Here is a 21,811-nt window from a genome sequence, read left to right as displayed (position 1 = left end):
AGGATAAACAGGTGCTCCTCAGTTTAAACTGAGATGTTTTGAAAATAAAATGAATAATGATATTGTTTCTAAATTACAAAAAAGAAAAGATATAGACTTTTTTTGTCTGTTTAACATATCCCCACATAAAAAACCTAAATTTGGTGGTATTTTCTACAAAGGGAACACTAGTAGACTAAAAAAGGCACTAATAATATGAACAGAATACTTTCCTAATGGTCAATAATTTTTTTCACTTTTTGTTTGTATTCAGTAACACAAATAGGCAAAATTGAGTGGAAACAATTTCAATTATTTCTAGGCAATTTAAATTAATAAGGACTACATCAGATATCATCTTTCAAAGAATATTAGTTTAAAAGTAGGTGACTCATGGATTAATAAACTATAATACATCAATATAATGGAATTTACTCAGCAATAGTAAATACCTTAAAAAATATATTACAACTCACCAAAACCATTCATTCTCAAAACAAACTGCCTGAGATGTTACCATACTTAGAAGTCCACACATAAGCTTGCTTTAGTTTCATGGATGCTTGTTGTAGATATAAGCCTTCTGGGTTAGAGATGAAAGATAATATATTCTTCATAGCAAAAGCAGTAACCAGAGCAGTAGCATTCTTTTTCTCTGAGCACCACAGTAAGAAGGCCCACAGAGGGTTGTGTTATTATAGAAGAGGAACATCAAGTTTAGGAAACCAAAAATTTAAATACTGGCCATAAGTATGTCTGACCTTTGCTCTAGAGAGAGAGACTCTATCTTCCAAAGCTATTTGCTATTCAAAAATAGCTAAAAAGTTAGTCAGGAACAAATTATGGTTAGTTCCTCATGTACTAGATGTGCAAAATTGTGAAGGATCCATGAAAAATTGCCTCGAATTAATCTCAAAATAACAATACTGATACTAGTAAAAATAGCAATAGAATACTAAAATGGACAGTTTTTAAAACCTAATTTAGGCATTTTACCACACTATAGTCATGAAAACTTAATGTATAACTGTAAAATAAATTATATTTTGCTCAATAGTAAAAGAAAAATTTTAAAAAATCCATAAATAAGGTGTATTTCCTTATTTATGATATCTTGCTGCAGAGACTCAGAATCAATGTAACTAGAAAGCCATCACGTGTTGTGGAGGATAAACTGCAGATTGGGACCTTTGTTGAACAGCCTCTAGTTTGGCCCCAGTGGTTCCCACCTCTTGGTATCCATGCCCCTGTGGACTCTTCTCCTTGGAGGATTGACTAGATCTAGTGGTCCAACAAATAGAATGTGGCATAAGTGATGAGATATCATTTCTGAGGTTAAAGTAGAAAAAGCCTGAGGTATCCATCTTGGAATTCTCTCTCTCCCTCCCTCAATCACTTGTTCTAAGGGAAGCCAGCTGCCCTATTATAAGGTGTCTTATGGAGAGGCCCACATGGCCAGTAATTGAGGGAGATTTCTAGCCAGCCTCTGAAAGAATTGGATTTCTCAGTTCCACAGCTCACAAGGAAATAATCCTGCCAACAACCAAGGGAATGAACTTACAAACAGAGATTCCCTCACTAAAGTCTTCAGGTGACCCCCAATCAAGTAATGCATCTTTTCATTTAAAACAATGAGATACCTTGACACAGCTAAGCCACATCTGGATTCCTGACACATAGAAACTGAGATAAAATCTATCTATCTAATATATATTTTAATCTGCTGGGGTATGGGGTAATATTTTATGCATCAATAGATAACTAATCTTGATATTAGTACCGGTGGGTTGGGTACTTCCTTAACCAATACCTAAAATGTCATAGTGGCTTTGAAACTGAGCAGTGGGTGGAGTTTGGAAGGATTTTTGAGAAGTGGGTTAGAAAAAGCCTAAATAGTCTTCAACAGAGTGTTCATGGAATTCTAGACATTAAGGCCACAGTAGGAGATAAGGCGTGTGCTACTGGAAACTGTAGGAAGGTCAATCTCTCTGATGGAATGCCAGATCCGTTAGCAACACTATCACCCGCATGTAAGTGTGAAGTAGATAATGTGTCCAATTACTTGAGTGACCTAGCTATGGAAATTTCTAACAAGAGTGTTGAATATGACAACACCTGAGATATTTGGGGTGCTTACAGCAAAATGTCAAAATAGAGACATTGAGGGAATGGCTGTTAAACATAAAGGAGCCAAGGCTTGATGGTTGTGAAAATTGTTACCTTTTCCAAGTGGCAGATGATGCTATAATTATAAAATTGGCTTCTGAGCAAATATTGAATCCTGGATATTTCCAGGAAAACATAGTCTACAGATAAAGTGTAGGCTGTGACTGTAAGATATCAGAAAGACCCAAGGTCAAACCAAAGGTTCTTTAAGGAGATTAAAGATGTGCCTCACAGATCAATGAAAACTGGGCATCTAGGAAGCTTAAGGTTGTTCTACCTCACAGTCTCCACAGGAGCCCAAGGTAGAGTAGGGATTATCACACAGAGACCTGCAGCTGTGCCTTTTGAAATCTAAATGAATAAGCATCAGAATACAATCATAGAAGGGCCACAATGATTTTTAGAGAATTATATCAACAGTAATACTTTTAGCTGAAAGGAACAGAGACAGCGCAAAATAAAAACAGGCCATTGGATCCATACAGTTCTACTAAAAGGAAGCAGGGTGGTAAAACTACTCATTAAAAAAAAACATGCAACTTTTCATGAGTTGCAGGGGTAGGACATGGCAAAAGGATGACCCAGAGAGCACAAACCAGAGCCCAGTATGCAGAGATGAGGACCAGGGAGAACTATTTTGAGCCTTGAAATCTAATCAAGCAATTTCCAGTATTTGTCCATTCAGGTGGACTCCAGAGTTATTAAAACCAATGACTCCTTTACCTCCCACTCATGAAGAATAGTGTCTACAAGTGTCCAATGCCTGTCCCAACATTTTATCCGTATGTGGGAGGCAAATAACACTTTAGTTTCACAGATAGAGAAGATAGTTCCACATCTAGGAACTACACCCCAGCTACCTCATCCCTACCAGGACCTAATTTAGATAATGAGATTCTAGACTTTGAGCTAATACTGTCAAGGAATGAGACTTTTGGGGACCTTTAGAGAAGGTAAGGATATTTTACCTGTGGGAGGAATATAAATTATTCAGATCAGAGGAAAAGTAAATACCCAGAAATAAATAACTATTATAGACCTAAGTTAAAGTGTACTTGGTGGACAAATATCAGAGTGCTTCATATTCTTTTGGAAAACCATAAACACAAATAGTCCATTAACATGTTTTCTCTTAAAGAAATCCTATTTACATTGAGTTACGCTATAGTAAGCATTATAAGAAAATTATTTTAAAAGGCAAGAATACCTTGCTTTACAGTTTAATCAAATTTTCAAATATATTTTCTCACACTAGTATTTGATTATTAAATAGACTTTTAAATAGATGTATTAAACCTGAGTTTGTTAAGTAACTGGTCTCTGTTAAATAATTACTATGTTTTTTCACTCAATATGTATGTTTCTAAGTGAGAGATCAAATCTGAGTCAGAGATAGTTCCAAAGATTTGTGAGAACAGTTTAGTCAGTGCTTTTTGGAAAAAAAAAAGTTTTTTGCTGAGTTCTCAACAGTTTGATTCCTTATTCCATTAACTTCTTAATATTGAGATTTATTAATATAATATATAATGTAATATAGCATAGAACATGTAACACATAACATATAATGTATATAATACAATAATATAACACATGTGCAAAAACCAAAACTTTATGACAAATTACTTTGTATTATACAGTCCTTTTCTAACACTACCACCCATCTTTCCCCAAATATGTCTGTTCTTTCCTGGTCTAACATAATGTTGCTCACTGATCCAGACTCAATAAATACTTCTCTGTTGGAAAATTTCATTTCTCTTCCTCTGTGAACTCATCTCAGAATATACACAGAATTCAGAAGAAACAGAAACAAAGAAAACTATGTTAAATAGTTGTTAAAGGGGAGCCTTCCGTGTGTCCTAGCAGAGTGCTTCGAAACCTTAACAAGTCACCACCTCCTGTGCAGTCACACTTTGCCCCCGTTGTCCCACAGAGGGATACAATCATTTGTGTTTATTACCTGTCTCCGGAGTTCAGTTTTGCCTTTTCCGTCTTACTGCGAGTATGGGATGGTCAGAATATGCGAGTATGAAGAGCGTAGCTGAAATTTCTGACTTCTGGGATAAAGCCTTACACCGCACTCAGGTAGACACCAGACTTCTCAGAAACTAAACCCTTGTAAATGTTTTATGAACCTGTGGTGGTTCACACTTTTCCTTTGTTGCTTCTTGAGTAATCTCATTTCAGTATTATTGAGTAACATTTTTACTAATAGGATCTCATTTTTACATTAATAGATTATTAATAGAATGGATTAATTGTTCGGCAGGTCTTTACTGATGCTTGTGCTATGTCAGGAATAGTGTTTGGGCGGTAGGGAAAAAGCAGAGAACAACACTAAACATGTACAGCGGGAGAGTTTCTTAACATTAATTAAGCTTCACTGAAAAACAGAAAATATGTAGCTAAACAAGGCTAACCATAAAGGCTATGGTTGTATTTTTATTTTCTTGCTCCTCATTACTGACAACACTTGGGAGTCCTCCCTGTCTGGCATTTCATTCTTTCCTAAGTGTAAGCGAAGAGGAATTATTATAACATTGTTATGATGTTTTCACACTATTTGATTTTTTAGAAAAGTTAGTTTATCCTTGGTTGTGGGCATCATATTCACCCTGGAAGATGACAGGAATTGTGTTAAATCTAACCAATGGCTAGAGGAAGTATGTGAATTTCCTTATTATTTGTGGCAATCTCTGTGCATTTATGGAAAAATCGTTGGCTTCTCCTTATCCATGTCTCTTTCTCTTCTCCACTATGAAAGGCATAATGTATTTTCTCTGTACTCCCATTTTTTAGAACCCATCCTGCAATGCCTGTGTAATAAATGTAAAGACAGCTTTGTTAAATTAAGGCTTTCTAAAATATTGTCTTCGTTAGGACCACTTCGGTTAAAAGTGATAGAATCTGAATTCAAACTAGTTTAAGCAAAAGTAGAATTTATTTCTTCAGGGAATTGAAGCAAATGGAACCAGAGACATGAATCCCACCAGGTGTTTTCTCTCTCTCTCTCTCTCTCTCTCTCTCTCTCTCTCTCTCTCTGCTTTTCACTGCCTGCCAGTTTTATTTTCTTTCTGAGGCAGAATGACATTTTTTTTTAAAACAATGAACAACAAGTGGCCACCAATATTCCCCAAGTTTTCTAATTTACAATGTTAGTTCAGTGAGATTGAATAACTTTCTCAAAATCCAACAGCTACTTTCCAACTGTTGAGGCATAGACCCAACACATCCTGGGACCAAGAAGTATTTGTGGCAAATGGGCAGAGTCACATTGTAATAACAGAGAGACGTCCTGGATAATCATATGACCATGGGGAAATAATTGGCCCTGGGATGGGGATTTGTTTGTGTATGTGTGTGGGCAGGGTAATGGGGTGTTAGGTGAAATTATTCTCTCAGTAGATATCACTACAATAACTTCTACTTTGTGCTGTAGCATTCAAATAATGGATCTTCAGGTTATCCTGACATAAATTCTGTCTCATAATTCTAACTTTTGCTACTTGTGTTTTAATATGTAGCATTTAAAATCCACAGATTTTAAATTACAGTATTTCTGTGACCTGTGTTGCTCTGATAGAAGCAGAAGATGTGTGTAGTGAGCAAACAGACCCTAGCTTCCCAGCTTACTCTGTGAGCTTGGGAAAATTGCTTATGCTCACCTGTATAATGGGGAAAATAAAGATAACATCTACTTTGGGTTATTGTGAAGACTAAATGAAACAAGGCAGATAAAGCAGGGTTACTGTGAAGTTTAAACAGGATTAGTTCATATGCCTCATGCATTTTCACCTTCTTAAAATAGGCAAAAGGAAATAATTTAATTGCTCATCAATGACCCACATTCCATCTTCCAATATTGAGGCCATCCTTCATGTCATTTAGAAAGCAGTTAAGGAGGTACTCCAAGTATTTTAGTTGGATACCTATTAGATTTCTGGAAGAACAATCTATAATTCCCAAGCACAAGTTCAAAATCATTAGCCCTAAATTGTACATTATTCTCACCAAATTTTGAGCCAAAATGTTGCTTCAATTTCTTGAATGTTAGGAAAGCATTGTCATTCCGTTGCCTGAATCTGGAAGTTATTTTAGAAATTATTCTTGAAAATGTATTTTTTTTCTATTATTACAGTTACCAGTGTGTTGACGTGAACATGTTTCCAAGGATCGCATTTTATTCTCACCACAGTTTGGCAGTGCTCAGTTCCATAGCCAGTGGTTTTCTGGCTTCATGTGAGGTTAACTTTATATCCATTGCTTTTCTGCTGTCAATATAATTTCTGGAAAAAGTTCATTGACTCTCCACCTATGCACATACATTTCTGAAATACAACTCCGTTTCCCCTAAAAACATAATTTTTACTCTCCCATTTTGCTTATATTTCAAATAATCAATACCAGGTTCTTTTGACGTTATACTGGAAAACACATTTGTCCTTAACTCCAAGCACAGTGATTAAAAATAGTAAATATCACTTCTAGCTTACAGGTGTCTGGGTGGGCTGTGACTGCTGAGCCCGCTCTCCTCACCCACGTGTGTTTCCTTTCTAGGACCCAGGCTAAAAAAAAAATTATTCCTGGGGACAAGCTATTTTCATTTCAGATGGCACGAAAAAAAAATCGGACAAGCCAAACTACACAATTACATTTAAAGCCTCTTTCTTTTTTTTTTTAAAGCCTCTCTTGAACATGCCATTATTCAAATCCAATTATATTTCATTGGCCCAAGTACGTCACATGGCCAAGCCTAACAGTGGACATCTACCAAGTGTCATCTGCCTAGAGAAAGATGCCTTGGTTCTTAGAACAAAGAGCATGGATGTATAATTCTCTTACATGAGAGGAAGTGAATGTTGGTGAGTAATGCTACAATTTCCCATGGTTTGTTTGTTTTTTAATACTCTTTTCAGAGTTGTCCTTCCAAAAAAAAAAAAAAAATCCCATTATGTCACTCTTCTACTTAAAATCCTGCTTTGGCTCTAAGTGGTTTACGGATAAAGTCAAGTTTGCCAATGCAACATAGAAGATCCTTCAAAATCCGCTCCCTGACATGCTCACAGCCTCATCCATGACACTCTATCCTTGTTTCATAAGAGGTTTGGTATCCTCGAAGTTGAATGAAGAAAGGGGTTTCAAAGGATCAATTAAAATGATCCAAACGCTACTAAGAAGTCAAATGTGATGAAATCAGGTAAATTGCCCTTGATTTAAGAATTCAGAGGTAATTTGGAACTCTGAAGAAAACAGTTTCATTAGAATAACAAGGGCAAAACCTTGAGTGGCGTTGAAAGATTTTAGACATGATTGAAGAATGACATTGGAGAAAGGGATCAGAGGGAATGAGAGGAGTGGTAAGATAACTTGAAGCATATGAGGAGTCCAGAGAAGTTTTTGTTGTTGTTTCTCCTTAGTATAAGAGAATTTAAGTCATGGCTGTATGCTGATTTGAAAAACCCAGTGAAGAGGTAAACATGAATGATGCATAAAATACACAAGATCCTCGCTGAAGCAATATCACTGGGTGAGCAAAAGGAGTGAAAGCTACGGTACCGTGGAAAGTTGGATCTTAGATTGTAACTCATGTGTTACTTTAGGCAGACCTCAAATTATAGGATGAAGGGCATAGTACATGGACGCAGAGACAGGCTGGAGAGTAGATGTGATGGTAGGAAGTTATGAAAGGTTCCTTTATTTTGCTTTTGTCAGTAAATAACAAGCACGATCATCAGCTGAGCGTGCAGGTCATGGAAGTATTGTGGGTTTGAGGACAGAGAACAGCAGATGAAATGGCTGTATGGTAGAGTAGAGATTGAATGGGTAGAGACACAGCCATGCACCGTGTAACGTTTCAGTCAACAAATGACTGCTTATACAACCATGGTCCCATAAAATTGTAATGGAGCTTAAAATTTCCTATTGCCTAGTCATGTGGCAACATCCCAGAGCAACGCATTACTCATGTGTTAGTGGTGATGCTGGTGTAAACAAACCTACTTCGCAGCCAGTTGTATTAAAGTACAGCACATACAGTTATATACAGTACATAATGCTTGATAATAAATGACTGCTCTAGTGTATGTATTTACTATACCTTTTATCATTATTTTAGAGTGTACTCTTTCTACTTATTAAAAAAAAAACTTTGCTGTAAAACCGTACGCCGTGATATGCCAGCAGCCTCATATACCTCGTGTTTATCGTGTCTGTTGATCACACCATTTTCCTTGTGTTTGATTTAATCTTGTGGTTTTATTGTACATGAACAAGTTGTACAGGCTTGTAGCGTAGGAGCAACAGACTATCCATGCAGCCTAAGTGTGTAGGGGGCTAGACCATCTAGTTTTGTGTAAGCACGATCTGTAGTGTTTGCACAACAAAATCACCTAAGGAAGCATTTCTCAAAACGTATCCCCATTGTTAAGTGGTGCATGGCACTACAGGAAGCACCCTATAGTTTGTCACATGCTTACTCACAGGGACATTGCTGTTTAGAGCTGTTGACAGGCATGTAGATAATATATCACTTAACGGATGTAATTACTATAAACAAAGGGAGAAACACACTAAGACATGGACTTCCAGCTTTGGTGAATCATCTCGGGGGTCTAAATATTAATCACTTCCTAACAGGCATTGTTTAGTTACTTTCAATCCAATAGATGGGGATTATTAAAGACATTTTCACTAAGATCAGGGATGAATTCCTCCTGCCACTGCTTAGCCAGACACCAGCCTGATAGCACACACAATGGGCTCTTTGATCAGATGCTCTTGGGGGGCATCAGTCTTTCCCATCAGCTATGAAACTGACCTTCTCACTGTTGTCCATTGACAGCATTTCTTTTCTTTTTTTTTTTAAGCTGACTTTTTTTCTTCGATAGAGTTTGATCTGGTGAACAGTCCGTTCATCAATCAGGAGGCCGTGTGGTTTGGCCCATCTGCTCAGAGGAGAATTAGGAGAGGTGTCAGTTGATAATCTGTGTATAAATTGGAGTAGTTGGCATCCTGTCTTGGGGAGAATTTGGTTGCAACTATCAGGCTTCTAAAGTAAAGCAATGTTAAATATTGCTGATGGGAAATATTTTTTAGGAGGAAATCCTTGGCTGAGGTTAAATTTCTGACCATTAAACAGTTCTCAGTCATGGTGTCTGGGATGCAAGATGTATTATCTCACAACTTGGAAAGGGCAGAATAGCAGTTTGTCATTAAATAAAAATTGGTGTCGCTCTGAATAGCTGCCCAAATTCCTTCCTCTCACTTGACAGACACTTGGAGTAAATGATCCCAAGAGAAGGATCAGAAAAAATAAGTGGGACAGAAGCAATGAAATGTCACTGACATATCTGTGCTTACTATTTGACTATTTCCTTTACAGTTTGAAACAACATGGACTACTCTGGATATCCAGTGATATCAATTCTATTTGCTTTCTGTTTTCAATTAGTACACATTAGATGGATTTGTATGCTAATTTAAACATAAACTTTTTTTTTTTGACTTATAGTTAGCTTCCCTTATTCTATGTGTTCCAAAATGAAAACTTGTAGATAGGTATGATCTAATCTTATGTAGAATTGTCACTGTTGTAAGCCATTCTGTACAAAGTATATATGGAAATTTATTCATAAATTGAACACGGCAAATAAGACTGTTCAAAGTAAATAGGGCCTTAAATCAGTATTTTTTTTTTTTCCCACAAAGGGACAGGTTGGGATTTGACTGTGTGTGATATGAATGTAAAGTGTTGGGCGTTTTCGTAAATCCATTATTAAGCACGATATAATTAAACTGGCTCAAGGATGTTATAGAGTAAAATGAGAAAAGCTTATAGTTAGTAAAAAGTTTAAACTTTCATTTGCTCATTGCTTTTGCGATGTCCCATGGCTGCCCAGCAGATAGTATTCACATCTGCTTTTCCCATGCTCTGACTCCCTTCTCATTACACTGTTGTTCACTATAAGAAATCAGGGTTTCCTTGACAGGTAAGCAGAACTGGACCTTTGAGTGGGAAAAAGCAAGGTGACCTCTGGGACATGTCATGGCTGATGAGAAGCAATTATGCTCTCAAAAATTTCTGGTATGTTAAAATGGATAATAAGCCAGCTTATAACTGGGACTCCCATTCTTATGAGTGGCAAAGGAGAAACACACTTAGAAAGCAAAGATTGTAACCACCTGAAGCAACATAAACCTTTTAAACTAAGTTTGCTTAGCTTAAGGTTAGGCCACCAGAAGTGATACCGAAAAGAAGACAACATGATGTATACCTAAATAAACCTAATTAGAAGGTACAGGTTATCAGTGTTTGTTAAAAGCGATACTATATGTTAGTGAAACAGGTGTATGAGAGTTCTGTTCTGAAAGTTTGGCCAATACACAAAAGATTAATGCAAGGGTTAATTGCCCAAAGAGATTTCAAACCCCAAATTAGTTATTTTTGAAGGTTTAGAACCTATGCAGTGTTTTCTGTGTGTGTGTGTGTGTGTGTGTGTGTGTGTGTGTGTGTGTGTGTGTGTTATAGAAAGAAAGAAAGATAGAGTTAGAGAAAGAAAGAGATAATGTGTGTGATGAGTGAGGAATAGTATTTAAAATATGTCTGCATTTTATGTTTGCTGACTTTTAATCATTTACTCCAAAGCACAGATTCTAACACTTCAGATGACTGTGAAGGCAGAATCCACCTTGCCCTGGAGGTAGATACCCACCGAGAAATAGCTCTAGATTATCTGTCCAAAGAGATAATGGAGAAAAATGTCAACGTATTATACAATAGGGATTAGAGGCATATTATTCTAAATAATTCTATTTTTTAGTCAAACTGCTTAATTTTTCTTAATATCTCTAGTAGAAGCAGCCAAATCCAAACAAAACTGTCCTGCCAGAAATCCAATTGGTAGGTGATGCCATAGCCAATTCCTTGTTTACTATTAACTGTATGGATTACAAGTTTGGACTACTCAATGGCTAGGAATCATTTTGAATGACCGTCTTCCAGTTTGAGAGAAACTATTAATCTGACCCAAATAAAGAAATTGTTGAATAATTAGCATCAAGGTCAATGGATCTGTTTGTTATTTACCAGCTGTTTATCAGCCTCTAAACTCTCTTGCTTTTTTGACTAAATTCCAAGGCTGAATGGGACTCACGGAGATCCACACAGAAAATAGTAAAAAGTTGTTACAGGTCACTTGCCTTTTGCTAAAGCACCACTAACTAGCATGCTTTTCTGAAGCTGAGAAAAATATTTTGATAGCAATTTTGTTCTTTTGGTCAGTAATAAGAAGTCACCAGTTCTTTGAATGAGACGTAGTTGGGATTGTTTATTTACTTTTTAAGTTGGGGTATAATTGACATAATGTTATATTAGTTCAACATAATTTGATATTTGTGTACATTGAAAAATGATCATAACTCTAGTTAACACCTATCACCTTACATACTTATAAGTGTTTTTCCTTGTGAAGAGAACTTTTAAGAGAACTTTAAGTTGCTACTCTCTTAGCAACTTTTAAATATGTAATACAATATTATTTACTATAGTTACCTTGCTGTACATTGTATCCCCATGACTTATTTTATAACTTAATGTTTGTATCTTTTGAGACATCTCACCCATTTCTCTCATTTCCCTACCCCTTCCTCTGTCAACCACCAGTTTTCTCTGTATCTATGAGCTTTTTTTGTTTGCTTTGTTTGTTACATTGTATATATAAGTGAGATTATGGTACCGTCTTTCTCTTTTTGATTTATTTCACTTAGCATAATGCCTTCAAGGCTCATCTGTGATTTTATGCTTTTTAATGACTGAATAATATTTCACTGTGTGTGTGTGTGTAACACATTTTCTTTATCCATTCATTCATTGATGGACACTTAGGTTGTTTCCATATTTTGGCTGTTATAAATAATGCTGTAATGAACACAGGGGTGCATATATCTTTTTGAGTCGGTGTTTTCATTTGCTTTGAATAAATACTTAGAAGTAAAATTGCTAGATCATATGATAGTTCTAGTTTTTATTTGTTTGAAGAACCTCCATAATAGTGGCTACACCAATTTTCATTCCCACTAACAGTGCACAATGGTTCCCTTTTTTCCACATCCTTGTCAACACTTACATCTTGTCTTTTTTATAATAGCCATTCTAACAGGTGTGAGGTGATAGCTCATTGTGGTTTTGATTTGCATTTCCCTGGCGATTAGTGATGTTGAGTACCCTTGGCATGTACCTGTTGGCCACTTGTATGTCTTCTTTGGAAAAATGTCTACTCAGATCTTTTGCCCATTTTTTAATCAGATTTTTTTCTATTGTGCTGTATGAGTTTTATACGTATTTTGAACATTGCACATTATTAGATATATCATTTGTAAATATTTCCTCTCATTCAATAGGTTGCCTTTTTATTTTGTTGACAACTTCCTTTGCTATGTAGGTGATTGTTTATTTTCATCAACTGATAAGAATAAATTCAAAGCTACAGGGTCTGTCAGAAATAAGGATATAGCTAAGGATTTTACCCTATCTTTTGGTAGCCAAGTTATCAAAAATTCTACTCCTATTTTTTCTGTGGAATTTTTAAACAGGATTTAGCATTAACATTCAACAGATACCATCTCCATCAACATTTGTTCATATGTCTAAAGGATTACTAGATCTAAATCTGAACTACATACTGGTGCTTGTTTAAACCATTGAGCCACTTACTAAGCAATGTTTGAATACATCTAAGTTTTTATTTCTAATTCCTCATCTTATATAACTACTTTATGGCATTAACCATAATTACCATGGCAAAGAACATGGATTAAAAATATACACTGGGGGTGCCAAAAAATGTATATAAGTGTACACTTTGGTCAACATTGCTTAAGCAGTAGTTCGCCATAATCAGAAGTATCTGGACACTGACGGTAACCACTTTGAGCGCCTCTTGTAATTTTAGGAATCAAATATGACTTGTATTCATCTTCTGTTATTGGTATATTTCATTAAAATTTTAATAGTTTTATTTTTCCTGTCTTAAAATGTGTATACATTTTTTTGGCACCCTCTCTATATTTAGTGTTGGCACTTCATATAGTTTGAAACTTTTGGTTGTTATCAAAGATAAATGTAGGCTAATTTTTACATGAAATTAAAAAATTCCAAAGGAAAACAATTATCTGTAACTATACACAAAGCATGCCTGCTTTCAGATTATTTATACATACTAGTATACAGGCATACTCGGGAGTGATTTACGATGCTGCCAAATTCTCTCGGAGCCAACAGGATATAGATGATACCTTTGAAATTGTCAAAAACCTAATTAATCTTATGTGAGATGGAAACCTTTTCTCCTCAACCTGATAACAGTATGGAACAGTTGGAAAACCACAATTTTCATGATAAGGGAGCCAGAGTGTGAAGGATATGTATAAAAATATTCAAACAACATTAAAGTTACTTTTTTCTCTACCATAAAAAACGAACAGAAATCATACCCTGCTGTTCTCTCAGGTATTTTCAAAGTACTACACAGCAGGCCTTTTAAATACTGTAGTTGATCATAAAAATCTCAGATCAAGTTAGGAAGCATTATATATGTTTGTCTTTTTTAGTTGTTTCCTTTATCAACTTGACACATAAAGCCTATGGTGCTTTAAATTGATGTTTACTTGACCTACTGCTGAGCAATCCTTCTTCTACCCTCTAGGGAATCAGCAACATCTTTTAAAGCGTCTTGAGAAACTAATGTGCCTTCTCCAGTTTAAATCATGACTTTTGGATTTAGTCATGCTATCAGTAAAAGATAATGTTTTAATAGTAAAATCATGACTCTTATACAAATATGAAATAGACATAAGTTAAAAATTTTGTGTAACTAACTCTGTAAGGAGGAAAACATGAATGAGGTGTTTTCAGGGAGAAGTCACACGTATATTAGTCTCTCAGGAATGCTGAACTGAATTTACAAATAGATGCAAAACTGGTCAATATCCACAGGGAATAACCAATTGCTTTTCACTGGACAGAATTTATTTGCATATCTATGGACACATTTTTTTGCATTATCAGTTTTTTACAATTTATAGATTTGTAAAGATCTTTTTTGCCCATTTTAAAGTTGTTCACCGATTTTCCTGCCTCCATGAAATACACAGAGGCAATACTTGGAAACAAGTGATTCTATATCTAACAAAAAGGATAGTTAGGTAGAACTTATGTTTCCAAGCAAAATACTTTACTTACGTATTGAATACATTTGTACAGAACTGCTATAAGAATTAAAATGTGAATTTTATAGGTTATTGACATAATTTATATTTGCTGCAACCTACATAAATAATTTCAGACAGAGGATATTCCCTGCAAACTTAATGTCATTGTTTGAATTTGGCCACAGTTGCTATTGAAAATTTCTCCATTAAATCATTTATAGATAATGATTTGTCAAGTACATGCTAAAAGATTGATATCTTTGATGTTTTCTGAAAGTTGTCAATCAACTTCTAAAGCAACTAGAGAAACTTGAACAAATTATGTTAGGAATTTGAATATTTAGGGAAAAATAAATTCCATTTGTGCTATGATCTCCCTGTGTATATGCCTGCACACCTGTGCACTCACACAGACATTGGAGTGAATTCCTTAGCCATTATTTCTTCCTTTCATGTTCTTACACACAAATATACACACTCTGCTAGTCTAATTGAAGGTCACTGATTGGTGTAAATATATTAATGGCTGGTCAGGTGGCTCTATGTTTTGCAAAAAAGTCACTCAGGATTGTTTTATATATATATATATATGTGTATATATATATATATATATATATACACACACATATATATATATACACACACACACACACATATATATATATATATATATATATATATATATATATATATATTTATTTATTTATCCCTCCTCTTTGATTCGCTTTATTCTGCCCTATGCTCTAAGAGGCTGACCTGGTTTATAACAGACTTGATTTCTGAGCCCTCTGGCTTCCATTTCAATTCTGAATGGGATACCCCAGTAAGAGACTGAAGGGAAGAAGTGAGCTCAGGGAGTTGTTGCTCTGACTTTCTCCCTGGGAAGTACCTCAGGATCGCTGTGTCCCTGGATCAAAGGTCACTGCTCCTTTTAAGGCAATCTCACTACAAGTCTTTCTCTCTTTTGTGTTCTGGTAACTGCTTCTTCCCTCCATTACTTCTGGGTCTTGGAGTGGTAACAGCTCCTCTGCGATGAGTAGACCAAGGTTCTTTAACACATATTTATATATATTCCTTATGGTACCTTTATACCCATCCATACTATTATAAATACTTGTTTTATTGATAATATCTCTTGGAATAATTTTAATTTGGGTGATGCATGTTTTGTGTAGAGATCCTGACTAATATAATGTCTAAGCGTGCTTTTTATCCTGTGAGTCTTATGACTAGCCCGGGGGACTGGGGGGGACCTTAAAATTCCCAAGATTATCATCTAGGCTCCTGAGAAAGTATATGTTCTCTCCAGCCTTTAGTCTTGACCTAGAATCAGCAAGCATTATCTGTACATGACCAGAGAGTAAATGTTTTAGGCTTTGTGGATCATGATAATAGTAGCTACAGATGATAAAGAAGCAAGTTCCTATGGAATTTGCTTTTAAAAACACAAGGTGGGGGTAGTGATTTGATCTTTGGGCTGTTGTTTGCTAACCTGGGCAAGATCTTTAAATCCAAACTGGGTTTTTAAGAGCTTCCCATTTGTGAGTCTCTCATGGGCGCCATTAATAACCAAGTGATATGTTGTTTTAGTTTATGCTTTGGTAGTTTTCCCCTTTTCAGAATGTTTGTTCTTATTGTTTTAGCTGTTAGACTTTGGATACTGAATTTTATGTTAGTCACACATTTCTAGTATTTTGTATCTTGTTGTTGTGTAGTTTTGTCTCTCGCAATACAACTCAACTCTAAGGCAAAGCCATTGCTGAGAATACTAGTACACAAAGTAAAATGTACAAAAAATCTCAGAGTTTTGCCTTGAGATTGTGTTAAATCTGTGCTCCACTAAGATAGATCCTGGTCTGTAATGTAATATTTACCTTCATACCCAGTTACACAAGGACCCATGCTAGGAAATAATTTCACTGCTTACCCAGATCAATTATTTTCTAATTTCTCAAGCATCAATGCTTTGTTTTTTATTGTACAATAAGTGTACAATAAAATTTGAACTACTCTTCACAAGTGTTGTTCCCTCCTGCATGCAAAGAGTCTGTTTCCCAAGTTACCTAATAGTCTAATTTACTTTTTCAAGATAAGTAAATATAATCAATATTCATAATTTACGCAGTAGGATACTTTATTGGTCTGTTACTTAGTCCCAGAGATAAGATAGTAACATAAAGTACAGGTCCTCCATGCTGCATGATAGCAAGGTTATAATGAGATAAACGTCCTTAGTGCATACGCAATCATTAGTACTCTAGTTTACAACTTGGTCAAAAATGGGTAAAGTTAAAAAAAAAAGTAAAGGAAAAGGAAAAAAAAGAAGGAAGTAAGGAAGGGAAAGAAAAAGAAGAGAGAGGCAACAAGGGAAGCAAGGAAGGTAGAGAGGAAGAAAAGAGAGAAAGTGAGGTAGGCAGGGAAGGTAGGAAGTTACATGAGTAAATGAAAAATATTCAAAGACTTTGTTTTTGGCTCAGGTCAATTTCCTCCCCTAATTAGGCATCAGCAGAAGGACAGCATCTTATGTTTATAGGTATTTTCATAACTTATTGAGTAAAGAATGCAAAAATAAGAACGTCAAGTTATCTAAAAGACGGGTTGAATTTCTATAGAGCAACAAAACCATAAGCTTTGGGGTTATCATGTCTACAGGTCACAAACATATTACAATTTATAATTTCTTAGTATGTTAATTTCTAAATTTTTGAGGTGAGAAACATCAGTCAAACATATATTTATCTTTTGAGAGAATTAGACAACAGTGAGTTGCGTTTACAAGGAAATGCACTTCAAAATATTAAAGATTCAGTTGTCATTTTGCTTATTTTCATGGTTGGGTAAATTATTTTTTCAAAAATAAATGAGTTAATGTAAAAAAAAAATGAAAATAACTGATAATCTGGACATTTTGGAGGAATGGTCAGTCACCCCAAATTTCAATTGGATGATGCAAAGCTTGTTACGATAGCATGGCGTTTGGAACAGGACTGAACAGTTTTCTTCTGATTTACTATTCAATGAAATAAACAAGCCTAAAGATGTGTCCTGACTGTGTAAATACTTTTTATGAGAGAGATTTTGCCTCCTTGTGTCATTGCCCATTAAATGAGCTTAACTATGTTTCCTCATAATTTCTTACTCTGCCTTAGACATATGATAAATATTTTACATCTATTACAAAACTGATGCTCAAGCATTGTTACGGGTTAGATATTTCTACCTATATCTTAGACATAAAAACTGAGTCTCCAGAAATGTAGGTTTCTGTTCATCTAGCTTCTTTCTTTCCAGGATGAAGTGTAACTTTTAAGCTTCTTATATGCTAGGCTGGGAATTGGAAGTCTTATTAGTGCTTGTTACTGTTACTGCACTTTCCATATAACTCGCTTAATATGATCAACTTCAGAAAAGAGGCAATACTGGAACCAGCAGCTATATTTCAGTATCTATACATGTCCTTTAAAAATAATTTATTTCTCCGATTTCTTTTATATCAAGAGACTATTTGTTACATTTCAAGAACTGATACAGTTTTGTCAACATTAGGCTTTAGGATGATAACCCTAAAGCAACACTGAATTGTAGAAACCTCAGACCCAAGGACAAACAATACTGTTCACTCAGTAATCCCACGCATTTATGGAGGCTATACTTTTCTCATGAGTAATTGACCTCTGCAAACTCCCTTTGCTCTCCTGGATTTTCAGCTACAAGTCTGTACTCAACTCTTTTATGAAAGTGTGTTTTTTCAACTAAACTTCATACCGTTCAGACTTCATACTGTGTTTCCACGAAAATAAGACCTAGCCGGACTATCAGCTCTAATGCGTCTTTTGGAGTGAAAATTAATATAAGACCCAATATATTATATTGTATTGTATTATATTATATTATTAATTACATTATGCCCGGTCTTATATTATAGTAAAATAAGACTGGGTCTTATATTAATTTTTGCTCCAAAAGACTTATTAGAGCTGATTGGCTGGCTAGGTCTTATTTTCGGGGAAACACGGTATTACCAGAAACATTTCTCTCAGAAACTTAAAATATTTCTAAGTCTAATCTTATGCTTAGGTACACCTATTACTCTCTGCAGTTTGTTCATGTAGGAGACCACCATACAGGCACAGCCACACACCAGCGTACTTACGTAGGCATATGTGAGAATTGAAGTGCTATTGCCACAAGGAACTCATCAAGTTCAAAGAAGAGTTTAATTCATCTGCCAGGGAACTGAATCTCCTACTGTGTTCCTTAACTTAGATAATGGCACCATTATCTGCTCAGTCACCCAGACCCAAACCCTTTCATTCACATTCATTTCTTCAAGCAAATATTTTTTGAAGAGTTACATGTTCTGGGGATAGACTGATGAACAGGAAGCTTATAGTCTATTGGAGAGGGCAGAACCTTGATTAATATTGAGCAATGAGTGCTACGTTTTAGTTCTTTAAGGAACAGTAACGGGCGGCACTAAAGGATAGGTTTTTCTGCAAGTGGAGACAACGCGTTTTATCTACGCAGGTGAAAAGGATGGGCTATTGTCAAGGACAGGCAAAAGCATGACAAGTTAGGGAGTGAAAGCTCCTTGTGTTTGGAGCTGAGTGTGTAAGTACAAGCAGGAGTAAAAAGGTAAGAGAGTGCAGATAATAAATGACCTTGAAAAGAGTCATGAGGTTTTTCAAAATGAAATGGGAAACTGTTAAAGGGTTTTGAGTAAAGTAATATCATATGTTCAGTTTAGAATGGTTATTCTGATTAGAGAACAGTCTGAAGCAGGAAAATATAAGAAGCGAAGCAATGCAAACATCCATGAAGATTTTTCAGTAATTGGTACAAAAAATTACGAACAATGAACAGTACTTGAACTAGATCAATGGCATTGGTGACGAAGAGAACACAAATTCTAGAGGTTTATAGCACTAAATCTCAAACTTAGTTCCTGGCTTCATCAACCTAATAAATGGTGCTTTTTTTTTCTTTTTTGATTACTTTTAAAATTTATTTTTCAATTACAGTTGCCATACAATGTATTAGTTTCATTTATACCATATAGGGATTAGACATTTATATACTTTATGAAGCAATCACCTTGATAAGTCTGGTACTCATCTGATGCCATACACAATTATTACAATATTATTGACTATATTGCCTATGGTATACTTTACATCCCTACTTTTATAACTGGCAATTTATATTTCTGAATGTCTCACCTTTTTCATCCATCTCTCCTAACCCCTTCTCATCCAGCGAATAGCAGGTTGTTATTTGTATCTATGAGTCTGTTTCTGTTTTGCTTGTTCATTTATTTTGTGTTTTTAGATTCTACATGTAAGTAAAATCATATGGTATTTGTCTTTCTCTATCTGACTTATTTCATTTATCACAATACCCTCTAACTCCATCCATGTTGTCAAAAATGATAAGATTTCATTCTGTTTTATGGAGTAACATACACACACACACACACACACACCACATCTTCTTTATCCATTCATCTATCGATGGACATTTAGGTTGCTTCCATATGTTGACTATTGTAAATGATGCTGCAATGAACATAGGGGAGCATATATCTTTTGAATGACAGTGTTCTTTACTTTCCTTGGGAACACAAGAAGAGTAAATGAGATTTTCAGTTTGGAACAAGACTGAACAAGCACACCCTACGCTATTTTTTCCATGAAATACAACAAAAAATCCTGGACAAAATACAGAAAGCATTATAAGAAGCCTGAGAAAAGGGGAGAAGAAGATCCAGAAAAGAGCAGTCCTACATGTAATCAAAACCTTTTTGACTATATCTGCTGTATAGTCAAAACCTTTTTGACTATATCTGCTTTATTCCTGAATAATGCTACACAAAAAGCTATGCCGCTCTACCACCTCACTGAGTTCTGCAGCCATAGAGACTGTAAATAGAGCCCTGCCAACCATTCCCTCCCAGCACTAATGAGTTGGTCCTCCTCTTCACCCTTACCAGTCACTGCAGAGCCCATGGGGTGGAGCCCTCTGACTTTGCTAGCCCTGCATGAGTGAAGGGCAAGAAAGATGCAGCTCTTCACCCCACTCAGCTAGAGAATTAAAGGAGGGTTACAGAGAGGAAGGGATTGGTGAAAAGGATTCTTTAAATCTGTGTATAAATTTCTGGTAGAACTTCTGTGTAGTCCATGTGTGAAACCAATCAGACTCAACGGAGCAAAAGTTCACAAACTGAACCACTTTGTGAAATAACACCCAGGATTCTGATTGGCCATTTGGTAGCACACAATTGGAGCAGACCAGAATAGCATGCAAAGACTTTGACAACTCCGTTGACATTCAAATCACAGCCACCAGAAGTAAACTAAGATGTACATTCTGACCCTAACAGGTTGCTGTCTGTTAAAGTATAAGATTTAAATAGGAGCCAGAATCTTGTAACATAATACCCCAACTGTCCAGAATATAATCCAAAACTACTCATACAAAAACCAGGAAAATCTCAACTTGAATAAGAAAAGAAAACCAACAAATCCCTACAGTGAGATGACAGAATGTTGGAATTATCTGAAAAGTATTTTAATGTAGTTATCATAAAAGTGCTCCAACAATTATGAACACTCTTAAAAACAATCCAAGTCCAAGCAAAGGAGTAGAAGAAAAAATAAAGAAGCAAATAAAAATTTTAGAATCACCATATATGTGTGAATAAGCCCTCCACTGACCTAAAACCCTCTAGGCCCCGCTGTCCTAAGAAAGTTTTCAGGGATTTGCATTCCCCGGTGTGAAGAACACTTGTTTTTATTAAGTTGGTGCAAAAGTAATTGCGGTTTAAAAGGTTAATAATTGCCAAAACCGCAATTACGTTTACACCAACCATAGGTGCCCTGAACTATTTGATTTTTCCTGAACATGCTGTGTATTTGTATGACTATGCTTTGTTCTAGTAACTTCTTCAAATTTAAATAGAGTTCCATTCCATAGGTAGACACTTTATATTTATTTACAACTAGAATTTATTTACATACATTTGTTTAATACTTATTTGCATTATTGTTATATTGTCGTTGTGGCTCTTCTAGCATCAAGCACAGTACTGTGCCAAATGGATGCTTACAGAATGAAGACACTTAGAAAGGTAGTAACATGACAAAAGTATTTATTTGACTAACTATGTATATTTCTGTGGAAGAAAGTGAATGCTAAGAGCAAAGTATTTGGAGACATACCCACATAAATTTGATCGCCATCTACTAGGTGTACTATATACTCTTCTTTTGGACACAGTGTCCTGTGAAATTGGGATACTATCACCTACCTACAAGATTATAATAAGAATTAAATGAGGTAATGCAAAGTGCCTGGAGTCCAGTAAATCTTCAAAAATATTAATTTGTTATTGTTAACACCACTATTTGTGTTCTGTGACATTCTATATGACTATTAGAGGATATCTATACTTCCTATGCTC

This window comes from Rhinolophus ferrumequinum, chromosome 18, assembly GCF_004115265.2.
Source record: "Rhinolophus ferrumequinum isolate MPI-CBG mRhiFer1 chromosome 18, mRhiFer1_v1.p, whole genome shotgun sequence".
Taxonomy (NCBI): domain Eukaryota; kingdom Metazoa; phylum Chordata; class Mammalia; order Chiroptera; family Rhinolophidae; genus Rhinolophus; species Rhinolophus ferrumequinum.
This window is presented reverse-complemented; position numbering follows the sequence as displayed.